The 9,276-nt window shown below is 43.3% G+C and overlaps 1 pseudogene; it reads left to right on the forward strand.

Moving 5' to 3' along the window:
• Positions 1-569: 569 nt before the first annotated feature.
• LOC126263908 (5S ribosomal RNA) lies at positions 570-687 on the forward strand (annotated as a pseudogene).
• The last annotated feature ends 8,589 nt before the right edge of the window (positions 688-9,276 follow it).

Consider the following 9,276-nt stretch of genomic DNA (forward strand, 5'->3'; position numbering starts at 1 on the left):
GGCGCCTCCGTCTCCCCGTGGTGCCCCAGCCGCCCTGGTGCAATCTACCTGCCTCATCTCGCAAGCGCCAGACAGACCGCTCGCGTTGAAAATTACCATAGAAATGGAACTCCCGACACGGTTTTTCCCTCTCGCCTTATTGCACCGCATCTTGTCGCCGCTCCGCAGCAAGGTTGGCGATTCCCGGATTTTTATCGTGACGAATTTGGGCTGTGACAGGCCAAATATTTTTTCGTTAGTGTATATAAACGGAGGGAAATTTCAGCAGATCCAACACGTTCTGTCAATCAGAGGCGATTTCTCAGGTAGATGTACTTTTTAAGACTAAAAGAGCTACACACCACGAAGGAATTATCCGACTGGGACGAAAATTGGTAGATGTCATGTACATGCACCGACAAATTAGAGATCATAACTTCAGAAAAGTGGATGATTTATTCAAGAGAAAGGGCTTCACAGATAGAGAACGCCATTAACGCATTGGTCAACCTACGGCCCTTATGCAATCAATTATTCCGTTCAATTATAGAGTTGTTGGATGTCCTTATTAGGGATATCGTGCCAATTGGGCCAACGGCCTTGCCGCTGTGGTAACACCGGTTCCCGTCAGATCACCGAAGTTAAGCGCTGTCAGGCTGGGCTAGCACTTAGATGGGTGACCATCCGGTCTGCCGAGCGCTGTTGGCAAGCGGGGTGCGATCAGCCCTTGTGAAGCAAACTGAGGAGCTACTTGATTAAGGAGTAGCGGCTCCGGTCTCGGAAACTGACATACGGCCGGGAGAGCGGTATGCTGACCACATGCCCCTCCATATCCGCATCCATTGACGACTGTAGTCTGAGGATGACACGGCGGCCGGTCGGTACCGTTGAACTTTCATGGCCTGTTCGGGAGGAGTTTAGTTTTAGTTTTTATGTCCAATTGGCGCGTGCGGTCTGGAGTACCATTGACCGGAGTAGAACTGCCTTTACTGGTGTGTCTCACTTCGAACTGAGCGCCGATGAGCAGCGAGTACTTGTCTGGACACACCCTAGACAGCAGTGGGATACCACCCTGAGCGTCGCCCACGGTGCAGCCCGACAACAGGGGGTGGTGGTCTGGGGTGCCGTGTCTTTTCACAGCAGGACCTCTTTTGTTGCCATCCGCGCATCTTTACTGCACAGCGATACCTCGACGATATTCGACACCCTGTTTTGTTCGCCTTCACGGCAAGCCATCGTGGGCTTACGTTTCACCAAGGTAGTGCCCGCCCACACAAGGCGAGAGCTTCTAATGCTTGTCTTTGTGCTTGCCAAATCCTATCTTGGCCAGGAGGGTCGCCGAATCTCTCCTCAATTGAGAAATTTTAGAGCGTTAAGGACAAGGCTTTTCAACGAGATCGGCATTTTGACGATCTAACGCTCCATTTGGCCAGAACTTAGCACGATATCCTTCGGGAGGACATCTGACAAATATCAATCAAAGCCAAAGCAAATAACTGCTTGCATAACAGCCAGATCAGGACGCATGTATTGTTTACTTGCTCTATTTGTGAAGCTCTTTCTTTTGAATAAATCAGCCAGTTTTTCTGAAGTTGTAATTATTTGTTTGGCTGTACGTGTAAATCACATTTAGCAATTTCTGTCCCATTGGTATAATTTGTTATGATGATGACGAACGAATCGTCTCCAAGGTGAATGACTGGTGGCCAATGCTAAATAGAAACATACAAATCTATTCTTTGCGTATACAGCAGGTTTGTCAGTGAAGTCGATAAGGAGCTGGCTGCATGGTCTGGGTCTACAACGACTAAAATAATTAGAAGTCGTAGGTAAAAAAATAATACATTGTACTTAACTGGTGGTAAAGGAGTCTTCATACTCAGGAGGAATATAATTACAAAAAAATGTTCAAATGTACTTAACTGCTAAGGTCATCAGTCCCTAAGCTTACACACTACTTAACCTAAATTATCCTATGGACAAACACACACATCCATGCCCGAGGGAGGACTCGAACCTCCGCCGCGACCAGCCGCACAGTCCATGACTGCAGCGCCCTAGACCGCTTGGCTAATCCCGCGAGGCTATAATTACAAACAGAGCTATAGAGGCATCACATAGCCATACTTTAACGAAGCGCCTTGTTAGAGGTTGCTTCCTGTCAGCTGAAGGCTATACTACTTTCCTACTTGACGTCCCGGAAAGAGTGGCAGAGCGCACGCTAGAGACTCGTTGCAAGCCCCGGAGCGGCGTTGGCGGCGCTAGTCTCGACTCGCGGGTCCAGCAATACTACTACGAACGGCGGTCGATAACTGCAACCCCTAACAAGTGTGGTATCGAACGTTGATACCACATAATTCCCTCGTGATAAGTGTTTTTTGTCTTAGAGTGTATCTGGTGTAACAACTAGATCTTAATCAAGGTACAAATGTGTGGTGTAAGTACGAACGAAATACTCATAACAGTCGTTCCCCGAAAAGTCTTAATGAAACAAGTGACGCCCTGGTTTAGAAGTGAGATGTTCCTTTCCTCCGCCCTCGATACTTTAATCACGCCACGCTAAGTCCCAGTCGTGACCATGTGTTGATACCACAGTACGTGCAGTATGTGTGGTGCCCTAGGCAAATTACACGAGCTATTGCACCACAGGTTTACTTGGAAACGTTAACTGGTCAATACAGATTAATCCTCTGCATTGCTACACTTTCAGTATGATACAGTCCTCCACCCTCGCAATGACTCACGAGGCAGAACTAATCTTCTCACTACTCGTCCTTTTTCAGAGTTATTTCTGCTCGATAAGGGATCCTCAAGAGACAGGGTAGGTCGAGGACAATGAAAAAATTCAAACATGGCCATCTCGTTTTGTATTATTGCGAAATGAGGGAGTGTCACAGATATGACAAAAAATTGTTTTCGTTGACCCGACATGTTTTCAAGGAATTTCAATCACCAACTTTCTCTTTCGAACACAGAAACTCCTAGATACAAAGGAAGAAATGGCGATCGTAAAAATAATAAAATGAGAACTCACACAGATAGATTTAGGTTTTCATTTTTCCCATATGCCATTAGAGAGTGTAACAGTGGAGAAATAGTCTGATAGTGTTTCTTGGCACTCCTTGCCAAAAACTTCAGTGAGAATTTCAGAGCAACCATGTAGGTGTAAATGTAGTCTGGTTTTGGGGTAGCACATTTTCATGTATGGGGCAGTGGAAGAATGACTGGGTAATGCTAATGTACGTGCTGCAGTTAGTCTAATCTTGTCTTCTCGATCCCTGGCGGTAAGTGGGAGTCGTTGTGTATTCCCTTGTTCATCACTTAATCTTGGTTCCCTAACTTCCTACACAGGCTTTCACAGGATAGTGTGTATTTACCAGTTCAATGTTTCCCGCGTCTGTGTGATGCTCTCTCAGGGGTAAAAAAACCATCTGTAGCTTTTTGTGCTGTTCTTCTTCGTACATGTTCGTTATACCCTGTTGCGTCAACACCTACCCTAGCAGGTGTCAAGGATGGGAAAGAGAATCGGCTGAGCCCTTTCATAGGCACCATTCCAGCATTTTCCTGGAGCGATTTAGGGAAATCGTGGAAAACCTAAATCTGGAAGCTCGGACGCGGGTTTGAACCGTCTTTCTCCCGAATACAAGTCCAGTGTGCTGTAGCCAGGAAGGCCAGCCTGTGCCCCAGTCAAAACAAGCGTCAGAAAACAAGAGACTTGAGTTCTATCTCTTGTATTGCAGGCGTATGAAGTATGCGCAGTCATTATAATGTAAATGAGGGAGTTAAGGATACGCAGATACGTTGGGTGCTATCTGGCATGCTATAATAGAGTTTTACAGTTGCTTAAATTTTATTAACACTCGTTTCATATGTATTCTCCCTTTTTATACTGTGCATGTACGTGCGGGAAAATTATACCACTGGACGTACCCCTATCAGATTTTGTTAATCTGTCGCATGTCATGTTAGTGAGCTTTCTGATTCTTTGAGCATCAGCACCCAGCTAAACAGAAACGACCTTCCACAAAGTACGAACAGAACAAGTTAGAATCTCCTGTGGTATACCGTCGCTGGCTACACACTTGGCCATCTTTGCCAACGATATGCTGACGGCTCAGAGTGCCAGATTAGCTCAATTCACGCAGGACACGCCCTCCTCGACAACGGCCACAGACACGAGACGAATACAAGCTGTTGTCAACAGAAAATCAGCTTTATTTCAAAGTTTGCTGGAGGAAAACACTTTACAACAAAACTGACCGAAAATGGACCACTTCATTTGCGAGCTTTCAGAAATGACAAATAAAAAAAATACAATAATACGAAACAATGCAACATTAAGAATCTTTTGACTTATAGTGCTATTTTCCATTATTTAAGCTCAACTGTAAAAACTTGTAAGCAAATGAAAAGTGAAAAAGTATCCCAAACCCTAACACGACCGTGTGTTTCCATTTTTTACGCAAATGTCAAGAAATTTTAGTTTTATTACAAACGATAGCTGCTGATTAAAAATTAAATTTTTCCAGCAGCCAATAGGACTCACGCTGTAAACGTTCCATATAAACTTAATTATATATGTAGACACTTCATCCATTCTAAGAGTAGAGAGTCTTGATGATTTTTACATGTTACCGATATTGATACTGGCAAGATATTGGTTCCAGAAATTCGAAGACTTCGAAGAATATTTTACATTTCAGTTTGAGATCGGATAACAAATAACAAAAGAAATATGTTTTCGTGTCATATAACTACAAATGAACAGTTTTCTGGTTTTTTTTCCTTTTCTTGCCAAGCTTCATGAGTCTAGATCAACTGGTAACACCGAAAAGTTTTAACTGGTGAGTTTGCGAGTATCAAAATACGTGACATAAATGGCTATTTCTTTTTACTGCATTGACTTAGAAGCTTCAATTTTTTACACCGCCAACGGACGATAGACATTAGTATGAGGCACAAATTTCAACTCAACGTTTAGGCTTTTTATCAGACGTATGGACAGACAGAGACAGTCGGACAATAAAGTACTCCTATAAGCGCTCTGTTTTTACCAAATTAGATACGTAACACTAAAAACCTGGCAAGTGCTGTTACACTCTAAACAACCGGAGACGTTAGTAACTGACATAAATTTCGACCACATACGTCTATCCTTTCCTGAGAAAATGGAGTCTTAACAGACGAACAGACAGACAGACAGCTAATTCTCTCCATAAGGGCTCCATTTTAACCGACTGAGGTACGGAACTTTAAAAACGAGAAAGTAAAATAACCCCTGAAAGGAACAATGAAATTTTCTCCAGAATTTCGATACACACAAGATGCAACACACGAAACTGAAATTTCCAAAACCGACTGCTGTACAAAATAGAAGAGCGTGAATGAGGAGAAAGAAATAAAGAACCCCATTAGTAGGTTACTTCATCCTTGACAGGGAATTCTCAATCACACAAAGGAGATCGATGTACGGCTCTATACTACCAACTCAGTACATGCATTGCGTTTAAGACAGATGTTACTCAAAATAGTCTTCAAATTTCATTGCCAAACTAAATCAACTCTAAATAAAGTAGGCCTATGCAACCAAATCTGCTATCACATCAACACAGTCAAAGACCGTAACAAAATGTAACAAAAATGAAACTCATGACTCTCAACTGCGTTAACCGGATTTTATTAGTACTAGCGGTTTCGGTCGTAAGCCACCAGCTGGTACCTAACAACACAACATTCCAATTTGTAGAACAACATTAAGACAACACAAATTGGCGCTCAGCAACCAAGTAATAATATACTTACGAAAATCACTTAAAACGTTTCATATGTCGTCAATATTGAACCACAAAGGATTGAATAATCTAATCCACATGAAATACGCAGTAAAAATTTACAAGTGCAGCAATCGTTCTATTCGTATGAAATGAGAAAAACAAACACAAAGTGACTAGCGATCACAGCCCAAAGATCTCGTTATGCTGTAGACATACCTATGAAGATACATCGATGTTTACATAATTCAGTTACAAAATGTGATAAATTACGTAAAGAAAGCTAAATCTTATCTGGACTATCGTCATGTAGCAATGTATTTCTTTAAACAGTCATGCCATCTTAGCACACAGAGCCAATTGCGCCCTCAGCTGTTGAAGAAGTTACTGTTGTCATGGCTGAGAATGCTGGACGCAGCGTGCGATATTCAAGCAGTGCACAAGTTGCGTCGACGACAGTTGGACATTCCATGGTCCACCGTTAGAAAAGTGTTGCGCACAAACGTGAAATTGTATCTCTAGTGCGGTTACAGACTCTCGTGGAAGCAGGTGGTCCGCACATTGAGCAACGTTTGTAACCTGAAACGTAAGCAGGGTAAGTAATTCTCAAATATTACCTTCTCATCTGGTAATTAAAATGTGTTTCTTTAAATGATTTATTCGCTATTTCTCTTCCTCATGCCCTTCAAAATGTTTCCACAAAGTTTCATTGTCATACGATCAATCATTTTTCATCGGGCTCTCACAAGTAGCGAAAATTTAATTACGAGGGCCATTCAGTAACGAACGCAACACACTTCTCTCTGAAACTTGATTTGTTTTTATTCAGGATTCCAATAGCCCATATTATTTCCCACACTTCTGGCTACAAAAGGCTTTTTTTAACATACTCTCTGTTGAATGTGACGGCCTTTCACCACCTTACTAGGAGGACTTATATGTCCCCATAGAATCACTCTAGTAGGGCTCCGATTCTTCTGGAAAACCTGGAATTCTCAGGGAATTACATTTTATCGAGAAAAATAAGGGAAAGCTTAGGAAATTTCGGGAATTTCATAAAATGTCAGGAAATTCTGCGTTTTTATTCTAGGAATGAAACAATTGTATTTTATTGAGTTTAATAAGTCACTTAATTTTGAAATACTTAATATTTCAAAGTGTCTCAATTATATGAATATTTTTCGACATAAATTACAGACGTTTATGGTTCAAATGGCTCTGAGCACTATGGGACTTGACATCTATGGTCATCAGTCCCCTACAACTTAGAACTACTTAAACCTAACTAACCTAAGGACGTCACACAACACCCAGTCATCACGAGGCAGAGAAAAATCCCTGACCCCGCCGGGAATCGAACCCGGGAACCCGGGCGCGGGAAGCGAGAACGCTACCGTACGACCACGAGCTGCGGACTACAGACGTTTATAAAATGCCGTTAAGCTACTGCTTATAAGTAATATATAGCTGAGCTGAGAGGCAAGAAAAGTCATTATTGCGGATGCTACCCCCACCCATTCACCATTAATTTTTCAGGAACTTCTCGAGTCATCTTCCTCCTCACACCTGGAATTCTCAGGGAATTTTTTTTTCCGAGTCGCCACACTGCTTTAATGGTTGACGTCGGAGCCAACGTCTTGCTGCATCAATAACCTCCCCGTCATTGACGAACTATTTCCCGTGGAATTCTTCCATCATTGGCCAAAACAGATGGAGATCGAAAGGTGCGAGAGTCGGCACGAGGGAGGTCGGACAGGTATGCGAGATCTTGTTGCTATAAAGGTAGACGTCTCGCCCAATGACTCACCGTGCTTTTCTTCACTGCCAGATTTCCGTAGACTTTCTGCTAGCCGCTATGAATATCTACGATGCTCCGGTTTACCGCCAAAGGAAACTCCGTTACAGACGTTATTTTGAAAGCTACTAGAGCGTCGCCACCTACCGGAATTTCATGAAATTATAGGGACTGAATTGGAAATATTCCGCTATGCTCCACTTCAAATTTCGCATTTTTTCAACCGAAACTGGCCGAGGAAAAAAGTGTTGCAATACTTACTGAACACACCTCTTATAACAGCCCTGTATAACAATAAAATTTTACTTATTGTGCGTATAGTAAGAAGAACAAATTATTAAAAACGATAGATGATTTTGAAGTATACAGTTTGCAATGTAAACCATACAGGGCTGTCATCCATGTCAGCAACAATGACTCTATCTGGACGGGCATTACGTCTAACTGTGACTTAATGACAGATACGAGTGAGTCATTCCACTTTATTTCAACTTCTCGGCAGAGTTAATGAACTGCAGTGATTAGCCAGTGGTGAGGTGTCAGTCTCTAGGCCACCTATGAACAGATGATTCCCATAGGTGACAGGTCTGGAGAACGTGCTGCCCATAGGAGCCAGTTAGGACAACAAGGGAAGAATGTAGTCTTGCATTATCTTGTCAAAAGATTACTTCACGGAGAGGTCTGAGATACGGCACAGCCACCGACCATAACACGTCAGAAATGTAACAGCTGCTGCCCGAACCTCCGGCTATGCGAATTAGAGGTAACTGCTTTTTTGTGTACCCAGTGGCAAAGCACACTTTCACGCTAGTGCTGGACCATATTGACGATGGCAAATGCGATCTCCCAACATTTCTTCTTCCCAGAGCCTCCACATACAGACATGCTCATCGTGGTACCGTAAGCAGGGCTGAGCTTCGTCTGGAAAGACGATGAGGTTCCAAAGGTGCCGTTAGGCACACCTGTGTCGGCGCTCCTGTCCCTTTTCCCGTGGCGAGCAATGCCTGAACCTAGTCACCGTGCCGGCAGTCTGTCGTTGCATCCTCCGTGTGGATACTTTTCTGACTGGTTTGACACGGCCACCAAGAATTCCTCACCTGTGCTAACCTATTCATCTCAGAGTACCACTCGCACTCACAGGGTGTTTCAAAAATGACCGGTATATTTGAAACGGCAATACAAACTAAACGAGCAGCGATAGAAATACACCGTTTGTTGCAATATGCTTGAGAAAACAGTACATTTTCAGGCAGACAAACTTTCGAAATTACAGTAGTTACAATTGTCACCAACAGATGGCGCTGCGGTCTGGGAAACTCTATAGTACGATATTTTCCACATATCCACCATGCGTAGCAATAATATGGCGTAGTCTCTGAATGAAATTACCCGAAACCTTTGACAACGTGTCTGGCGGAATGGCTTCACATGCAGATGAGATGTACTGCTTCAGCTGTTCAATTGTTTCTGGATTCTGGCGGTACACCTGGTCTTTCAAGTGTCCCACAGAAAGAAGTCACAGGGGTTCATGTCTGGCGAATAGGGAGGCCAATCCACGCCGCCTCCTGTATGTTTCGGATAGCCCAAAGCAATCACACGCTCATCGAAATATTCAGGAAATTAAAGACGTCGGCCGTGCGATGTGGCCGGGCACCATCTTGCATAAACCACGAGGTGTTCGCAATGTCGTCTAAGGCAGTTTGTACCGCCACAAATTCACAAAGAATGTCC

The sequence above is a fragment of the Schistocerca nitens genome, chromosome 6, assembly GCF_023898315.1.
Source record: "Schistocerca nitens isolate TAMUIC-IGC-003100 chromosome 6, iqSchNite1.1, whole genome shotgun sequence".
Taxonomy (NCBI): domain Eukaryota; kingdom Metazoa; phylum Arthropoda; class Insecta; order Orthoptera; family Acrididae; genus Schistocerca; species Schistocerca nitens.